At 36.3% G+C, this 21,976-nt stretch overlaps 1 protein-coding gene across 1 annotated transcript in view; it reads left to right on the forward strand.

Moving 5' to 3' along the window:
* LOC100879428 (dual specificity tyrosine-phosphorylation-regulated kinase 2) overlaps positions 1 to 21,976 on the forward strand; it is a 39,872-nt gene that overhangs the window by 5,996 nt on the left and 11,900 nt on the right. The gene's annotated exons all lie outside the window — the stretch shown is intronic.

Below are 21,976 nucleotides of genomic sequence, written 5' to 3' on the forward strand. Positions count from 1 at the left end.
GTTTCAATCTTGACTTCTGCGTGATATAATGAACCAATTCATCAGTTATGACGAGTCTATCGCAAAACCTTTAACCCTGCAAATAGTCGCTTTATAAGTGAATAACATAAGTGAATGATTAATGTTATCATCTTTGATGTTTGAAAAATCGTATGTCTGAGACAAGGTTATTACTGACGATACATGCTGCATTACATAAGCAAAATTATATGTTTCATAATATGGTACTATTTAGATAAATGTTACTAATTATTTCTTTTTTTTAGTGTTTTGAATTATTTCTTTTTTTTAGTATTTTTGAACTAGCTAGCTTGCATTTGGAACATGTTTTTAAATTTGGCGCCAAATCTTTAAACATCTATAGGTTTGGAAATCTCGAAATCATAAAATTAGAAAATTGTAGAATCACACAATTACAAAGTTACAGAGTTACAAAATTAAAATCTTAGGTTCCAATATCTTTAGCCAAAATCACAAGATAGAAATATAAGAATTCCCTAGATTTCAATGTTCCTAGGTCAAAAAATCTCTAGATCCAAAAATTCAAAAATTTAATAATTCCAAATTGCTAAAACACTCAGTTTCTCCAAAGCACAAAATTACAAAACAGAAAATTCCTAGATTTCAATGTCCTTAGATAAAAAAATCCCTAGATCCAAAAATTCAAAAATTTAATAATTCCAAATTGCTAAAACACTCAGTTTCTCCAAAGCACAAAATTACAAAACAGAAAATTCCTAGATTTCAATGTCCTTAGATCAAAAAATCTCTAGATCCAAAAATTCAAAAATTTAATAATTCCAAATTGCTAAAACACTCAGTTTCTCCAAAGCACAAAATTACAAAACAGAAAATTCCTAGATTTCAATGTCCCCAGATCAAAAAATCCCTAGATCAAAAAATTCAAAAATTTAATAATTCCAAATTGCTAAACCACTCAAATTCCCAAAAGCTAAAGATCATCAAATAGAAAAAGTCCCTAGATTACAATTTCCCTAGAAACTAAAATTCTCAGATCCTACAATCTCAAAGTCTCAAAATCCCTATACATTTCAATATCCTCGAATCCAAAAATGTTCACCTTCCAGAATTTCAAAAGTTCAAAATGCTGAAGTTTTAATATGTAAAAGTCTAAAATATATAAATTGAAAAATTAATAAATATGAATTGCTAGTATGATTCGTGTAACCACAGTAGAATTAAGAAGCGAGACTTTGAACATGCATTACTCTAGTTACATTACTCTGATCGTTACTTTCATACACTGAACGATAGTACGCAATTGGGTCAGAACAATCATTCTCTGATTGTTCATTGTTTTATAGGGGATCCAAGTATGCAATCTCCAGACGTTTGTCTAGTCTGCTGCAAAAAGATGAACATTATCATGAATTTTATGATCGTTTTACCCTCTTTTTGTGTTCAGATGTCAAACTTTTTTCAATCTTGAAAAGTATTCTTGAAAAAGTACCTCTATTTCTTTTTACGAATTTAATATATTACGAATACATTATGAATGTAACATAATTTTTGTCGAAGAGTCAAAATTTTACATAGAAACAATTCTCAAAATATCTCCAATATGTTACATAATTTTTGACGTATCTTCCCTAAGTTTAAAATAAAGAACGAAAATATACTGTTCGAGAGAATGACAGAAGAAAAATGAATTTATATGACACGATAAATATATATTTCGCGAGATCGCGAAAACTGAGAGTGCCAGTTCAAATAATATTAGAAGAACGTGTGCTACCTCGAAACTAGCAACATGTAAAAGTACAGTGTAAATAAGAAAGCAACGTTTTCTTTCCTAAATAAGAAGTGGAACGTTTCGACCGTAATAAAGGAATCTCGCTCGCGGGCCAACGGATCGAAACGAGCATCCTTTGAACAATTTATCCCGGAAATGCGTACCAGCATTAACGAGCTTATTTATCGCTCCAACAAATTTATTAATTTCACCCTGCTGTGCAATTCGAGGGTTTAGATACGGTTAACTCCAAACAGGTGGAGCTGTTTGGTTAGGTTAGGTTTGACTCCCAATAAATTTTGTTAGCTCTAAAAACTTTTAAACTGCTTTTCAAATTTTTTGTCAGCGTTTTGAATCTTTGAAATTGTTAGTTTTATTATTTTTAGATCAAGTTTTTAAAGTTACAAATTTCTGTATTTTCTAAATTTGTAAAATTTATGAATTCTCAAAATTTCTCAAATTTTTGAATTCTTTAAATTCTTCAAATTTATGAATTTTTTAAATTCTTCAAATTTTTGAAGAATTTTATAAAACGACCAATGAAACGAATCAATGTTCCTTGATCCCATAAAAAATGAACTCATCGCAACGATCCTTCGTCCACATTATTAATCTACCCCGAGAACAAACGCCAAAGTGAAATACGGAAATCAGCAAGATAAAGAACTAAACGAAAGTAAACTGCATCGTCCTTCGTTTTTTCGTGGCTCCGTCGGAACTTTCGAAAATGTACCTGACATCCCTTAAAACAACCCCTCGACCTTTTATTCGGGCTTCCATTGTCACGGCAAACTTTCCGTTGAATAGGCGAGACTCGGACAAGAAAGGTTCGGAAACGAGACACGAAAGGGGCGAATGACGACGAAAAAAAGATAAAGGAAAGAGAGGATCAAGTAAGTCGTCCTGTTTATCGGAAGAAGGGAAAAGCTGTCGCGGAGACGAACTCAAAAATAGATGTTGGGGAGCGAGCGAGTAGCTTATATTTAGGCTAAGAAGCGAGGATACAGTCAAGAGCGGATCTGGCTTTTCTAGGGAAAATATGGCAAGCGAGAGGACACCCACTCGTTGTTTTTTGGGGATATTTAGGCATATGGATTTAGAAGAGAATTAGGCGTATGGATTTTTCAGGAGTGGAATATTTGAAAAAATGCAATATAACGAGAGACCTAATCTAACACGTAACGAATATATTTCACGTCATGCATTTACACAAAAATGCAATATAACGAGAGTCCTAATCTAACACGTAACGAATAAATTTCATGTCAAGAATTTACAAAAAAATGCAATATAACGAGAGTCCTAATCTAACACATAACGAATGAATTTCACGTCATGAGTTTACACAAAAATGTAATATAACGAGAGTCCTAATCTAACACATAACGAATGAATTTCATGTCATGCATTTACACAAAAATGCAATATAACGAGAGACCTAATCTAACACATAACGAATATATTTCACGTCATGAATTTACACAAAAATGCAATATAACGAGAGTCCTAATCTAACACATAACGTATAAATTTCACGTCATGAATTTACACAAAAATGCAATATAACGAGAGACCTAATCTAACACATAACGAATAAATTTCACGTCATGAATTTACACAAAAATGCAATATAACGAGAGTCCTAATCTAACACGTCACGAATAAATTTCACGTCATGAATTTACACAAAAATGCAATATAACGAGAGTCCTAATCTAACACATAACGAATGAATTTCACGTCATGAGTTTACACAAAAATGCAATATAACGAGAGTCCTGATTTAACACGTAACAAATATATTTCACGTCATGCATTTACAAAAAAATGCAATATAATGAGAGTCCTGATCTAACACATAACGAATGAATTTCACGTCATCAGTTTAAACAAAAATGGCAATATAATGAGAGTCCTCTCCATCACGTAACGAGCATTTACGTAATGTGCCCCTTACATATTGACCCAATGACGCCCCTTCCTGTTTATATATCGAGTTAAAAATAAGTAGTCTTACACTCGCATTGTTCATTTTTAAATCAAGCCTTTCACGTTATTTTGCGTTGTTTTTATTGCCGTGTTTTTATACTTAACACAGGCGGAGTCTATAATTTTCCCGATATTATAAAACCGTTTACGATAATCGTCTTCGACCACGCGATAATAAATTCTCTATCGTTAAAGCGATCTTGAGCTTCCTTAATGCCGGACACACGTGCACCAGGAAGGAAGAGTTCTCTAATCATTTCCGCGGTTTTCTGCTATCGCAACGTTTTATTCCGACGCGTTTTAAATAGCGGCACCGGCAATTATGCGGAAAACGGGATAAATATACTTAAACGAGGCACGGCCTAAATGTAATTGGCGAACAGGCCACAGGAAGGAGGCACGAAGGCACGAATAAGATGCACGAACTGGCGGGAGCTCGGTCGTAAAAATAGGGAACGAATAGGTTTCTCTGTTTCGCTATAAATAGAGTGGTGCGTCGATACGACGACTTTAATCCATGACTCTAGTTTATCGGAAATTTACGTCATCGACCGGACACGTTGCAGCCTTAAGAATAACGATTAGCTTTATCCTCCTTTTTCATATGTTTATACTAAACGTTTGTTACTGCATCGGTATTTAATAACCGTGTGGAGAACACGTAAAATACTGGCATGACTTAATGACATAAAAGTACCGTAATGCACTTGTGGCACTGAAGTTTATGTTTCTAAAAGACATTGATGCACTTCTTTGAAGTCATAGGTTACAGTAGTCAATTATAGTACAAGCTACTGCAATTTCATGACTTAAAAGTATTGCAAAATAGCATGTATGTTATATGAATTTCAAGATTGAAGTTCAATGAAAATGACTGCATAAAGCATTTATAGTTGTTGCAAGTTCAAGATGGCTGACGATCAGTTACAGTGAACAGTCGCACATTTCAGAACGTACGTAGATTAATACAATTTCATGACATAAAAGTGTTGCAAAGTAGTATGTATGTTATATGAATTTCAAGATTGAAGTTCAATGAAAATGATTGCATAAAGCATTTATAGTTGTTGCAAGTTCAAGATAGCTGACGATCAGTTACAGTGAACAGTGACTCATTTCAGAACATACATAGATGAACACAATTTCATAACATAAAACAGCAATTATTCTACATGAATTTTAACCTTGAGATTCAATAAAAAGACTACATATTAAAAGACTGCAATACGTAAATATTTATATAAAATGGTTGGATATTATAGCAAGTTTGATTTCAAAGTACATGGTCTGATGACATAAATCATTTGCTAACTTTTGTAACACAAAATGGCTGATGCTCACTTAATATGCAACTGTGATCCTCAATCACATGATATGCAACGTTAATCCACAATAACCCAGTACATAACAATCCTGATTCTCAATCATTCGATATGCAACTGTCATCTGCAATTAAATGATATGCAACATTAATTCACCGTGACGTAACAGTTTTGATCCACAATCCCATGATTGCAACATTAATCCACAATGACTTGGTACGCTATAAACCTAATCCTTCAGCACATGATATGCAACTGTCATCTGCAATCACATGATATGCAACATTCATCCACCGTGACAGTTTTGATCCACAATTCCATGATTGCAAAATTAATCCACAATAACTTGGTACGCCATAAACCTAATCCTTCATCACATGATATGCAACTATGATCAGTTACATGACATGCAACACAGTACGAAATAACCGTACAACACAGAAGTACTATCTCTTCAAATGCGTTGCTATCTAAACGAGATTATTCAAATTGAAAGGAATGAGCATCAGCGTTAGTCATTTTCTGAAGTTCAAACGCTTGATGAGTAGCATAATGACGTTACCGGTACTTTACTTTACAGTTCGTTTAACTATCCAAGAACACGCACGTGCAAATCATGCTCAAATAAATTAAAACAAAGAAGAACGGAAATATTCTCGAATGACCGTGTAACAATACTTCTCGAAGTGCTCACGAGTTCTCGTTAAAGTTAAAATGGTTCTGTCCGAGTGACGGCGCCGAGCATGGAAGCAACCTGGATATTTATTCGCGTCGTTAATGGAAAAATGGGCGAAAGCGTGAACGCGAAATTACGATGTTACAGCTTAATCACAAGTAGCTACCTGTGTAACTACGTTTCATATATTTTTTCGTGAACTGTTTGCTAACCCAGTTCAAGCGTCCTCTGAAATTCGGACGATTAAAAGCTCCTTAATTGCCGAACGCTTTTTTTTCACTCGAGAATTACCGTATCCAGAGCGCTTGCGGAATTAACGGCAGAAATAGTTCAGCGACCTCGTTTCAATGCATCGCTCGAAATAATTAGCAGCTCGTCTGCTCGGGAATCACTCGATCAACAAGGTGTCCATTGCTTCGAAAACATTGCCGTTAATCCTTTCGTTACGCTGTGCTTCGGATGAAACGCATACACCGTGTAGATGGATTCATTTACTTTCAGCCATTTGCAAAAATTTATTTAGAAGAATTCATTGGGGAGTTTGTGCGCGGAAAATATCTTCCGCGATTATTCGGTATCGCTTAAGATCTATTAGAAATTTTCTGTATTAGAGTTTTATTAAACATGGCTGCATAGCGCATTGGTGAGCGTTAATTAATTTTGTAATTTAAAGTTTGAACATTTGAAGTTTCTAGATTTCCAAATCCCTAAATACAGTCTCTACATACCTGGATTCTTAAATGTTCAAATTCTTCATTACCCAGATACTTAAAATTTTGAATCTCTAAAATATAAAATTATAATCTGTAATGCTCTCTTCTATCAAATTAATATCTTTGATCCAATTGAGTCCACATATGTATTTCTTACAAATAGCTTACATCACACATTATTCAGACTTCTCAACGTACAAAACCATTAACTTCTTCATTTGTTTATGTAACAAAATATAAGAATTATGAAAGGGTAAATTTTGATCCCTCCATGTCCTGCATATCACATTTCCAAGCCACGATGAGCTAACACTGAATACGATACCGACTCTTCAGGATCACCGAGCTGGAAGATTCAAATCCTAGTTGTTTCGAGCAGCGTGTAATTTAAAAGCCATTAAGATGTCTGTTTTGTAAATAAGATGTGACTTAAGATTCAATAAGCAAGCGTGTATAGTTGTATAGCGTTTCGATCGCTGAATGAACTCTCTACTCTCTTCATTGTTCCAAGACTAATTGAGCTGCGCCCACTTGGAAGTGTTGTTACACAAAGTGATACCACTTCCGTGACACTTAAATCAGGACATAAATGGACACGTAAACGTGTTGCACGTGCTTTGACGTTTTACGATCGTTATTCTCTTTTCTTACCTGAAGTGCGTTCTAAATAAGCAGGCTTTTTGAATGCGGCTTCGTGGTTTGCTGAGGTTCAATTTTAAGTGGAATTATGTTAGGTTATTTTAGGGCTGGTTATAGATTATAGGTTAGGTTAAATAAGGGTAGGTTTTAGGTTAGGTTTGGTGAAGTTAGATAATTGTTAAATTGAAGATTGAGATCTTTAGGAACAATTTTATTGTAGTGACTTCAGTTCTAGGTCAAGTTATTAAATCTTTAGATTTACCCAAAGTACCCAAAGGTCCAAGTGATCAAATCTCAAAATTTCTAAATTTACAAATCTACAAGTCTCCAAATCTGTAAATTCCCAAATCCACAAGTTTCCAAATCTACAGATCTTCAAATTCACAAATCTCCAGATCCACATATTCCTGAATCCACATATCCTCAAATCCACATATCCCTAAATCCACATATTCCCAAATCCACATATTCCCAAATCCACATATCCCCAAATCCACATATCCCCAAATCCACATATTCCCAAATCCACATATTCCCAAATCCACATATCCCCAAATCCACATATCCCCAAATCTACATATCCTCAAATCCACATATTCTCAAATCCACATATCTCCAAATCCACGAATCCCCAAATCCACATATCCTCAAATCCACATATCCCCAAATCCACATATTCCCTAATCCACATATCCCCAAATCTACATATCCTCAAATCTACATATCCTCAAATCCACATATCCTCAAATCCACATATCCCCAAATCCATATATCCCCAAATCCACATATTCCCAAATCCACATATCCCCAAATCTACATATCCCCAAATCCACATATTTCCAAATCCCCAAATCCCCAAATCCCCAAATCTCCAAATCCACAAATCTTCAAATCCCTAGACTCACAAACCTCCATAACCCCAAATCATCCAATCCCAATCTCCCCAAATTCCAAAACCCCTAAATCCACAAATCTCGAAATCCCCAATTCAACAATATCGAACATCCTCACACAACCACCCTATACCAGTAACTATACCAATCACCTAATCAAGCTATCCATTATTAATCACGCCATCAATCTTCCATATAATAAATAAAACATGTGGAACTATAAATGTTGCCCGCATAAAAACCGTAATGGAATGCGGAATTTATCGACGATTGTTTCTACGACTCGTCCGTGTCTGGTTCAACGATCTTTCGCGTGTTAGCGGAACAAAATCGATCGTTGAATGAATCGAGCCTCTTCATTGTTTCACTTTAATCGAGTATACGGCGTTAGACTTGGGACGTTACCGCAGACCAGGTTGTGGCACTTCCGCGACACGGAGACTGGACCGGTTTTCCATGCTGGATACGAATTGCTCGTCTTAACCCAGGTCTCTTGGTGCACCATAACGCAACAACCTATACGGTGTCCCAATAATATAACGCACGATAATATCGCGCCAATTGTGCAAATATCAGCGTCATGAGGGATTCATCTATTGTCATTAAAGTGACAATAGAGTCTTTAGCACTCCTGGACCTTGATACGCAGAATGATTCATATTCAATGATCTTTTTGTTCTTTCTCAAAATCATTGTGCGCACACTTGCAGGGCGCTTTTGGATGCTGACACAGAATGATTCATACACAAACACCTGATCCAAAATTACTGTGCATACTCTGTACAAAGGACTTTTATTCACAAATAGAGTGATTCACATACTTTGTTCTGTCTAAAGTCATTATAGTACAAAGTAGTTTGGAACATTCATACGCTACAACACTTGCACCCCAAGATCAGAGATGTGCATACAAAGGACTTTCGACATTCGTACACAGAATGACTCATACAGAATAAGCTTTGTATATATGACACTGCAGACATAAATAACTGTTGCACTCTGGTCCAAATCCATGCAACATTTTCGTGTAGGTGCTGATGCTGATTTATGGTGCTAATAGTATAATTATGATGAATAGCAGGGTTATAATAAATAGCCTAGTTGAGTATTTGAAAAAGCATGGTTGTAACAAGTATCCTAGTTGATTATTTGAAAAAGTATGGTTGTAATAAATAGCGTACTTGAATATTTCAGAAAGTATAAGACATCCAGGAGTATAAGCGAAGTATACATAAGTAGGGTGACGAGATCCACTAGCGTTGAAAGTTTGAAGAAAACGGGAGTCCCGAAGGTCTCGCGTTCACCTTGTTAGTATGCAGCGAGGCACTTGAGGTCGGGTTAGCTAGAGTCACCTTCGCTAACGAAAGGGTTAATTTGCCACCCACGAAGAAAATACCCCAGTCATCGTTCTCCGCAACAAAGCCGTCCACTTAGGTGCCCACTTCGATTTCAAGCTTTCAGAGTCCCAAGATAAGTGAGCTCCCGTATTCGTTCACGAGGACGTCCGTGATAAATGTGCTATCCACGGCCACTTTATCTGTCTGTCCCATATACGCGATATCGTTCCAGAAGTTATGCAATAATTTCTCTATCGCGATCGAGTAAACGGGGTTGTTCAAAGAATAAGGAGTACACGAGCCGCAGACGAAGGGAGAGACTCCCTCTGACGATGATGCAGAAGTTGATCGTGCGTCAAGTGCAAAGTCGCGTGACTAACGGAAATAGAGGGGCTGAATTACACCGGGGGGTATAATTGAAAATTAATTGGGGCTCCCCTGACAATGTTTTTCCATGAGACGGAAAATAAGAAGCGGCTGATGGACGGAGGAGCCTGTGTCTAGGACACAGCGAACGAGGACAATTTCATCGACCAGGTTAATTCCCTGTCCTCTCCTTGTTGCTACATAAACTACGGAGAGTGGTTTTCCACGTGTTGGGGTTGGACGTGTCCTCGTTCTGCTAAGAATAATTGATTCGTTTTTTATGCTCTCCCTCCCTTTTCAATTATTGGGAGCAGAAATGAATTTCAGGCCATTTGTTTGCTTCTACAGCTTCGGACGGTTCGATGCGTGGTGATATAATGCGTGACAATTCCACGTGCAGTAATTTTATATTGCGATAATTCAGTACTTGGCAATTTTGTACGTTGCGAATTTTATGCGAAGCAATTTTAGGCATTGATGATATGGTAGCATGGAAATTACACACTTAGCAATTCCGAGGTTAATAATTTCTTATATAGTAATTCTGTGCGTGGCAATTCCACGGATAGTAACTTCTTGTTTATTGCATCTACGCTGAACAATTCCACAGATAATAATTTCTAGTACAGCAATTCCACAGATAACGATGTTTACCGCTGCAATTCCAACGATAATAATATTTGGAATAGCAATTCCACCCATCGCAATTTTTTTGCTAAATACTTCTACGCAGAGCAATTCCATTGATTCGTAATTTTTGCGTACTGTTTCAAGGTGTGGCAATTCCATCTATATTAACTTCTTGCAATATCTGTAAAAGCATGTACCAATTCCTCGCATTGCAATTCCGCACATTGCAATTCCACGCGTAACAATTCCACCGACTGCAATTCCACGCGTAACAATTCCATACATTGCAATTCCACTCGTCGCAGTTCCACACATTGCAATTCCACGCGTAGCAACTCCATACATTGCAATTCCCCTCTTCGCCATTCGGCACATTGCAGTTCCACGCGTAGAAATTCCGCACGTTGCAATTCCATGCATTGCAATTCTACGCATATTGATTTAATAACCTACCAATTCCACTGATAATGGTTTGCTTGGTAGTTGTATGTGTAGCAGTTCCATGCACGGTGATATAATAATGCCGCAATTCCACAAATGACGAAACACCTGGCGTAGCAATTCCACGTGTGGTTATTTTGTACGTTGTAATTCCACGTGTGGTTATTTTGTACGTCGCAATTCCACGTGTGGTTATTTTGTGCATTGCAATTCCACGCGATTCGATGTGAAGTTTCTGTGGTAACTCAATACACGGTAATTTCGATTGTAGCAATTCCACGCTTGTCAACAAATGTCACATAGCAATTCCATGTATAGCAATTCCACGCGTAAAAATGTAAAAGCTTGTAACATTTATACTCATGGCTAATTTATACGTAGCAATTCCACATGTTTCTAATTTATACATAACAATTCTACACGTAGCTATTCTATAAAACAATTCCACCGATAATTTCTAAATTTCTAATGTGGTAAATTTGCAATCGCGCAACAGTAACTCGGAAAATCGAGGAACTCTTCGTCCGCAATTTTTCACTTAATCGAAAAATCGGATCGGGTTCGTTTTTACGCCTAATAAATACAACTCCGTGGTTCACCACGGAAGTTTCGAAGCGAGGATTCGTGTTTCCGAGCGGAACGAGTTCGAAGTCCGGTGAAATCGCAGCGATGCGATCGCGTTTAATAATTCGTTATCGTCCCGACGTTGTTTCGTCCTGTTATCGCATTTCGCGAGTTCTCCACCGGCTATATAGAACATTATTAATTAACCGATCGTCAGCCATGAAACTTTCGAACGTTTTAAACTGACAGGATTTTCCATCGTGATTCGCGCTAGATCTCGGCACGGAATAATAAATGGATCTTCCAGTGAAAGAGAGATTACATTTCATAAATGTCAAGTGGTCGAACAAGAGTTATACGCTGCATTTTCGTCGCTTAACGGTTGCCGTGAATCTTTTGTTACTTCGGAAATTGGCCAGCTCGGAAAAATTACGGAAATTCGAAGATATATCGCTTGCGGCGGAAACGCTTTGTCGATTTAGGGACAGATTTTCGTGTGTTTAGGACTTCCATAATATGAGATACCGAGATAATTTTAACATCCCAAACTTTTATCTAAATAACTCGTAATGCATGGTCAAGAGTTTTGCACTTGTTACTTAATTAACATAACTAGTAAAAATTTTATTATGGGAAAAGAATGTCGTTCGAGTCCTTGGACTACATAAGCTCAACTGGTCGAAGTCAAAGCTCCCTTCGATATTTCTTTCAATGGGTTTTCAGTAACGTATAAAAATTAATATTTTGTCAAATATATTACATTTAATATCATACTTAATATTACATCCCTCAATTATTGCTTTCGATTTTCGCTCGTTGAACTTCTTCCTTTGTTCGATTTCTTGCGATTGATCGCTTCTATTCATATTTTATTCGTTCTTCCAATCAATTGCTTCTTAAATATTCACTGTTACAAGGCGTTCTACATACAGTATGTACACCTCGATAAATTTACAAAAGCGTGTATTTTTAAGGTCGTTACGGTGTTGATCCCCCGTAAATGCAATTTCCAGCCATTGTTCGGACGCGCATATTAAAGCATCGATTATAGTGGCTGAGAATGGATAGAAAGCACGTTCGAACAAATCCCTGCGAAAGAATAGCGTAAACTGACAAAACGGAAACAAGCAGTGTATCCTATAATATCCGGTCTTCGGCCGCCGTCAAGAGCACCCGCGCACCTCCACAACTTCGTTACGGCTCGTTAAATATTGATACTTCAATTTTATGTCCACGCAAATATGTATCTATAGGCGTATAGCTTTCGTTCCATGCCTCGCGAACGACGCTGTTACGCAAAATATTTCAAAAACACCAGCCAGACGTTTCCGTGTTCACCTTCCGTATTTTCTACTCTGCCTCCGCTAATTGTTTCGTTCTTTTTCGATAGGAAACTGTTTTTAGTTTTATTTCTTTTCCCAACGATTATTCATGTAATATAAAGAAACTTGTAGTTATCGTTGCATAAACTAGTTTATTTTTTTATTGGAATTTTTTCAAATTTACAACGAAAAATTTTAAGGTATGTTCAAGTTTGAGGAGGTTTAAATAAATTAGGGTTTAGGATTTGGGGATGTAATTATTTACTGTGGAGTTATTTTTACTTCATTGAATCAATAATAGTATTGACTGTTTCTATAATATTGAGAATTTTATATTATTTTTGTGTAAATTCATTGGAAATAAATTATAGACTTGTTCATGTATTAATTTTATTAAGATTTAGTGTCTCTGTTAATGTTTTGGGCTTCGAGGTTGATCTGCATGGTTGAGCTTCAAGATTGATCTTCAAAATTGATCTTCAAGATTGATCTTCAAGACTGATCTTCAAAGATCATCTTCCGAGTTGATTTTCAAGGTTGACTTTCAAGGTTGATGTTCACGGTTGATCTTCATGATTGATCTTCAAAGTTGATTTTCAAAATTGATCTTGAAGGTTGATTTTTAAGGTCAATTTTTCAGATTGATCTTCAAGATTGATCTTCAAAGTTGATCTTCATGATTGATCTTCCAGGTTGATTTTCAAGGTTGATTTCCAAGGTTGATTTTGAAGATTGATCTTCAAAATTGATTTTGAAAGTTAATTTTGAAGATTGATTTCCAAGGTTGATTTTAAGGATTGATTTTGAAGATTGATCTTCAAAATTGATTTTGAAGGTTGATTTTTAAGATTGATTTTGAAGATTGATCTTCAAAATTGATTTTGAAGATTGATTTTTAAGATTGATTTTTAAGATTGATTTTGAAGATTGATCTTCAAAATTGATTTTGAAGGTTGATTTTTAAGATTGATTTTGAAGGTTGATTTTTAAGATTGATTTTGAAGGTTGATTTTTAAGATTGATTTTGAAGATTGATCTCCAAAATTGATTTTGAAGGTTGATTTTTAAGATTAATTTCTAAGGTTGATTTTGAAGATTGATTTCCAAGGCTGAATTCAATTTGTTCAACATTATGTTTCTTTAACAAATTCATCAGAGACTTTCTTTAACAAATTCCTACAAAGTATGAATAAGTAATTTTATTTTTACGTAACGGATATATTAAAATGAAATAGAAGTAAGCGCGAGTGCAAATGAGTGTCGGCGGTGATCATTAAAGGGTTAAGCTTCCGATATGAATATAATGTACCGGTAAATTAAAATGCTGCGATACGCTTGATGCTCGACTCGATATACCTTATGCGAGGGGTCGATTGTTTCCCGAAGATGCATCACCGGCGAACCATAGGCACCTGAAGCATTTCCGGTCAGTTGTTATAACCCGACCTTGACAATAACTTGCCGTTGTTCCCGAGCGATACGCAGCACGGTTTCGCAACAAAGCGCATTTTACTGCCTAATTATTATCCATATATGCGTGTGGGTGCGTGAGTTACAATGACCTTTGTATGAATTGCGAAGAAACTATGGGACAGATAATTTAGTTAATATTTGATATTTTTTATTGAGAGGTGTGTTAAAATTATTTGCGTTTAGTTAAGTATGAAAGAGTATGATTATACATACAACATATATCAATTTTTAAATTCATAATTAATATATGTATTAGAGGATATTTATTCAATGTAATTAACTGTGTGGTTATACATACAACATATTTAAATTTTTATGTTCATAATCAATTTATATGTATTAGAGGATATGTATTCAATATAGTTAATTGTATACATGTATTATGATTATGCATTTTATGAGTCAGTTGAATAGTGGAATAATAGAGTAAAATAGTAGTACTTTAAAATAGTATAACAGTAAAATATTAAAGCTGTGAAATAGTAAAATAGTAAAATGGTAAAATGGTAAAATAGTAAAATGGTAAAATGGTAAAATGGTAAAATAGTAAAATAGTAAAATAGTGAAATAGTGAAATGGTAAAATGGTAAAATGGTAAAATAGTAAAATGGTAAAATAGTAAAATAGAAAAATAGTAAAATAGTAAAATAGTGAAATAGTGAAATAGTGAAATAATGAAATGGTAAAATGGTAAAATAGTAAAATGGTAAAATAGTAAAATAGTAAAATAGTAAAATAGTAAAATAGTAAAATAGCAAAATAGCAAAATAGCAAAATAGCAAAATAGTAAAATAGCAAAATAGCAAAATACTAAAATGCTAAAATACTAAAATAGCAAAATACTAAAATACTAAAATACTAAAATACTAAAATACTAAAATACTAAAATACTAAAATACTAAAATACTAAAATACTAAAATACTAAAATACTAAAATACTAAAATACTAAAATACTAAAATACTAAAATACTAAAATACTAAAATACTAAAATACTAAAATACTAAAATACTAAAATACTAAAATACTAAAATACTAAAATACTAAAATACTAAAATACTAAAATACTAAAATACTAAATCAGTGAAACAGTAAACTAATAAAACAACGAAACCTACATTACGTATCCCATTAATATAATATACAAAAACAATTAACTAATAGATAACAGAATCAGATAAATACTATGGTATCCATTAAAGCAGATGCCTACAAAAACTTATGCGTCACCCAGGATGGCATGACAATGTTAAAATACCACGTCAAACCCCAAGGATGAAGGAAATATCGCATTATCATTGTCAGGGTGATTCTATTGAATTTTGTCTACCATACGCTCTGCTTTTAATGCACGAAGCATTCCATACACCAGGTAACGGTATAATTAATTCCAAGAAATTGCTTTTCTTACGCGTAGCATATTTTTAATTCAATTTTTGCGCAGTACGAACCGACCATTAGCATTTTCGTTTAGTTTTACTTTGAACGTAACGAGCTAACGAGCTGGCAAAAAAATTCTAGATCCTATCGTGGAATATTTGTAGACTTGGCCAGGAACTGTTTATCGATCGTAACTCAAAAGCAGTAAGCAGAAACGTAACGAGGTAGCCACTTTGGCTTTCCCTATGCTCGTCGTTCGATGGTGACTCATTGCTCCCTGTGGTTATTGTCTCCCGGGGGATAACGATTCGATGGTAATGGTAGAACGGGACCCCAACTTCCGTAGAATCGCTACGTTTTATATGCTACGCTTTCTATGCATTCGTTTGAATATAATTTTATCTGCGAAGTTCAGCAACACTAAAACTCTTTCCTCTTTCTCCCTCAAGTATTTTTTATATTCTTCCACTTACTCTATTCTCTTCACTATAAAAATATTTATTATAACATTAAGATATGCTGCAATCACATAACGGAAAGTGCTCCACAGAATTTTCTCTTTTATTAAATATTTAACTTTATTAAACGATATATTGAATCTACCAACAGTCATATCAATAACTATTTTAGATAATAAAATTCTAATCACGTCAGTAAACTCTTCAAAATATAAAAGTTGCGATATTTCTGACCAGCAGATATTCACCACGGTAATTATAATCTGCTGTAAAATAAGCAAGTGCATTCTCAGTAAGAAATGATAGTTCTTCTTTAATAAGCACCTAACCAAACGTGCATTAGTAACACGTGCATCGTAAAAATACTCGATCTACCTTTTCCCGTTACAGTCAATTAGAACGAGTATTTTTGTACTTATTATAGATGCAGTATAACATTGCACCCGTACACGTGAATCGCGATAGTTTTTACCCGGCCAGGTTCTCCCGGATCGATATTACGCAATGTGTTTTTGTTTAAACGACGCTTTTTGTTATCCGTGTCAAGGTAAATCAAGCCGTCTCGTTAACCCGGTAATTGCACGTTTCCGTAGTGATATCGATTTACTATCGATCCTTCCTTGATCTTCTTTCCCTGTTATTTTAGCCTCTTTTGAATTCCATTAGTATTCGTGCAATAAAATGCTTCGAGGAAGCCTTGACCTTTATTGCAATTATATTTTATTTCCTTCTTGGAATTCAAAAACGAATCGGTGGATAATTTCGAGCACGTTTCTTGTTGAATCGTGGCGATATAACGCGTGGAAATGTAATATGCTTGGAGAGAAATATTAATAATAGGAGATACAACGCGTTGCAATATAATATTGGTGTAAATACACGTTGTATTGGCATTCGGCAATATAATGCGAGGCGATATAGCGCGTGGTAATATTACGGGTGACAGTACAACACGTAGCAATATTCACATGTGGTGAGATACTATATTAATATTAGCTCTTGGCAATATAACGAGTGGCAATATAACGCGTGGCGATATAACACGTGGCGATACAACAAGCGGCGATACAAGTGGCGATACAGTACATGGCAATTCAGCGCGTAGCAATATTGTCATTTTGCAATATAACGCGAGGCGATATAACGCGTGGTGATGCAACATGCGGCGTTATAGTACGTGGCAATATGACGAATAACAGTATTCACGCATGGTAATACAGTGCGTAGCAATATTCTCACTTGGCAATATAATGCGTGGCGATATAACGCGTAGTAGTGTTAACGCGCGGCAATATAACGTGTAGCAATATTAACGCGTGGTGACGCAACACGCAGTTAGTATCAATGCGTAGTAATACAACATGCGGCGATATAGCGCGTGGCAATATAATGCGTGGCGATATAATGCGTAGTAGCGTTAACGCGTGGCAATATAACGTGTAGCAATATTAACGCGTGGTGACGCAACACGCAGTTACTATCAATGCGTAGTAATGCGACATGCGGCGATATAACGCGTGGCAATATAATGCGTGGCGATATAACGCGTAGTAGCGTTAACGCGCGGCAATATTAACGCGTGGTGACGCAACACGCACTTAGTATCAATGCGTAGTAATGCGACATGCGGCGATATAACGCGTGGCAATATAATGCGTGGTGATATAACGCGTAGTAGCGTTAACGCGCGGCAATATAACGTGTAGCAATATTAACGCGTGGTGACGCAACACGCAGTTACTATCAATGCGTAGTAATGCGACATGCGGCGATATAACGCGTGGCAATATAATGCGTGGTGATATAACGCGTAGTAGCGTTAACGCGCGGCAATATAACGTGTAGCAATATTAACGCGTGGTGACGCAACACGCAGTTACTATCAATGCGTAGTAATACGACATGCGGCGATATAACGCGTGGAATATAAAGCGAGGTGATGCAGCACGTTGAAATATTCACGAATTATGTTACAACGCGTAGCATTTTAGAAACTTGGTGATATAACGCGTAGTATTATCAACGCATAGTAATAGAACATATGGCAATATATCGCATAGCAAATTCTAATCCGTAATTCACCGCACTATATACGTTAATATGTCGTTATGTTGCAATCATGAGAAAGAACGTAAATATAACTGTTAATTGGTCTCCGTGGCGTCTGCATGTCGCAGACAATGGTGAAATGGAAATTCGACAAAGGTCAAGGTTCGTCAGAGGGCTTTAATTCGATCGATAAAAAAGAAAAATCGATTTGCCAGCCGACACGCTCGCGTAACCATACACACCGTTGATTATGGACACGTCAAAGGCTTACCGGTGCTTTGATCGATGTCCCCTCAGATGTTCACTTTGTATGCGTGTCTCTCTATAACCTTTTTCTATCCTGTTGTCGAAAAGTCTCTTCAACTGTGCTGTTAAAAATATCGGATACATGTCTCGTTAACCCGTTAACTGGTAATGACGAGTCAACTTGTCTTTAAAAAAGAATTCATACATCATTCGACGTAACGAATTCTAGATACTGCTTGAAATGTCTACTTATGACTTTTAGGTGCAATTTATTAATATGTATTAGATGGTGGTTTAGAAATTAGCAAGAGAATTGAGTCGAAACTATTTTTAAACGTAAACGATTGTTCTCGATATCACATTTAACGTATTAATCATGAAAATATCGCTGTTCAACATTTCTCGTATTAAAAACAACGCCCCATCTCAGTTTGAAAAGAAACGAGATTTCCGGTTGTTTGTTTCGCGCTGATAAAATATCGAAAACAAATTTGGTCGGGTCTGTCGATATTATTGGAAACGGTCCAACGATATTGGAAATAATTCTGTCTCGATGGCGGACGAATTTCAGTCGCGTTTCGAAGCCAGACGATTCGTCGAGACGAGCAACAACAAACCGGAAAATCTCGAACGATGCATTTCCTTGAGGTTGGTATCGTCGCGTGAATAACTAGGCATCGCGCAGGTACCACCTGTTACCTCGGAAGCTAAACAGCCATTCCAATTAGGGGAACGAGCTTCTTTTTATCGCTGTTCCCGCAATGGAATGAAAGGGAAACCGCGAATAAACATTTTTCCCCTCGCGTATCTCGTTTCGTAGGCCAACGTAAAGAGAGTCTACGCTGCCTCGATATAGTTCCTGACCCCTTTTGGTGAAAACAGCCTCATCATACGCGGGTACTTTGATAATTAGTCGCAACAGACTTGACATAATTATGCATCGACAAAAAGCAATCTGTGTAGGAAGAAAGAGCGAAAAGATTATAGAACACGATATTTTTTCTTTAATTTGTGCGCTTTGATAGAATTGCTAGGACTTGGAATACGGAGTCTCTGGTTATATTGCCGAAAGGAGTAGGAAATTGTTAACAGAGTTGTCACTCTACTACGTGGATCATAAAGTTATAATATTATGATTGCTATACAATTTTAAGTGCGATGGAACGTACGGCGATATAACGCGAGAAAGTTCACATGCGTGGTGCATGCATAGAAGTTTATATGAGTGGTAACGTAACGCGTGATAATTTCCACGCGTGGCAATACAGTGAGTGACAATTTCCACGCGCGGCGATATAACACGTAGTTCTGTATATTTACAAATGGCGATACAACACGTGTGACCCTAGATCCATAGATTTAGGGATACAATACGTAGTAATAGGGGTGGCAAATTTTATGCGTAGAAATATTAATGCATGGCAAATACCACCCATGGCAATATAATGCGTGGCGATATAATATATGGCAAATTCTGCGCGTGGCAATATTATTACATGGCAATATTAACGAGTGGAAAATTCTACTCCTATTAATATCAACGCATGGTTAATTCCTTCCGCGGCAATATAATGCGTGGCGATATAATATATGGCAAATTCTGCGCGTGGCAATATTATTACATGGCAATATTAACGGGTGGAAAATTCTATTCCTATTAATATCAACGCATGGCAAATTCCTTCCATGGCAATATAATGCGTGGCGATATAATATATGACAAATTCTGCGCGTAGTAATATTATTACATGGCAATATTAACGGGTGGAAAATTCTACTCCTATTAATATCAACGCATGGCAAATTCCTTCCATGGTAATATAATGCGAGGCGATTTAGTACGTGGAAAATTCTACGCATGGCAATATTGACGATACAGCACGTAGCAGTATTATAGCTTAGAAAATTCTGTGTGCACTAATTTTGTGGTGTAGCGAATTCCACTCATGGCAATATAATACGTGGCGATATAACCCGAGACAGTACAGCCATGCTATTACAAAATTAATTTCAATTGAGTCCAACTATATAATTTACCAGCAATGAATTGAATGGAAACGATGAAAATTGAACAATGAAATGAATTGTTCCTCCACATCGTTTTATAATATAAAAAAGTAATTACACGATAAAAGTGCATGCAAGTGCAACGCACGGTCATTGAACGAGTCAGGAGACCCACATTCGTAGCGGGTATTTTCTACACAGAACCAGGACGACCCTCCGGGTTACTTCCGTTAAAAAGCATACCCTTCGGGAAACTTCCGGCGCGGTACCCTTCAGAATCGATCAACTATGTCACTTTCTATTTGCGGTGACACGGTGGCCCTAGGAACATGATCGACCAGCTTATTCTGCGCTTTGGTACACATTGTGTGTATGTACAAACTAGCTTTTCACTTATGTATGTATCTTCGTCGGCGAAAGAAAACATGGTGGTTGATTGATGTATACAAGGAACGAAGGGAGATAGAGAGAGACGAATAAATGTGTATGTTTAGCCTGATAGTAAATTCATGGAGCTATTGTGTTTCAGAAAGAGGTTTACACTTTTGCTGTTACTGACGAATATGTTCCGTTCTTGTTTTTATCTGATAACGAAAGATATAGGGATTTTAAGAGAAAAGTATTTAGTGCAGAAATTTATAAATGCAGATTTGCAGATAAAGGTATTTGGGACTACAGGCATTTAGGGATATAGGGATTTGGAGATACAGCGATTTCAAGATGGAGAGATTTAGGAATTTCAGAATTTAGGGATTTCGGGATTTCGGAGTCTAGGGATTTCAGGATTTAGGGATTTCGGAGTCAAGGGATTTTTGGATTTCGGGATTTTGGAGTCTAGGAATTTTTGGATCTACGGAGTTAGGGTCTAGGAATTTTGGGATTCAGAGATTTTGAGATTTAGGGATTTTTGGATTTAGGGATTTCCTGGACAAGGGAGTTCGGGATCTAGGGATTTTGGGGTTCAGAGATTTTGAGGTTTAGGGGGTTCGGGATCTAGGGATTTTTGGATCTAGAGATTTTTGAATATAGGACTTTCGGGATCTAGGAATTTTAAGTTCTAGGTATTTGTCGGTCTAGAAATCTGCAGATCTAGAGACTTGAGGATATAGAGATTTGACGGTACAGAATTTTGGAATTACAGAGATCCAAAAATATAGAAATCTGTATACATAAAGATATAAAAATCTAGTAACATAGAAATTTCCGAATGTAGTAATTCAAAGAAATAAGTATTTGGAAGTAGATGCAGAGATTGTGATCTAGAATTACGTACGTTCTCACATAAAGAACACATATTTTATTTTCATATCATACATTTATGATATCTCATCTTCCCTCTTAAAAGAAAATAATGTGCAGCGATAACCATCACTATTTACTAGCAACCTATTACTAACATTATACCTTACTAAAATATGCACAGACGTCCATTTGCCAATAGACTGAGGGAACCGCTATAATTCTGGATAAAATCCAACCTAATGTTCCTGTTGGCTGCACGCGAGCACCCGATGTTGCCCAAAATATTAAAGTAGGCCGGTAGAAAACGGATTTGCACGCACAAAATTATCCGCTACCTTTCGCCCGTTTGCAAACATTCCGTTTTCAACGCCTTCAGAATCCGTCACGATGCAACATTATACCGATACACCGTCGTATATCGCCGAAACCAACAGTTTCACTGCTGCCCTAGTTCAACAGATGGATTATTTTGTCACG

This window comes from Megachile rotundata, chromosome 12 (genome assembly GCF_050947335.1).
Source record: "Megachile rotundata isolate GNS110a chromosome 12, iyMegRotu1, whole genome shotgun sequence".
NCBI classification, from domain to species: Eukaryota; Metazoa; Arthropoda; class Insecta; order Hymenoptera; family Megachilidae; genus Megachile; species Megachile rotundata.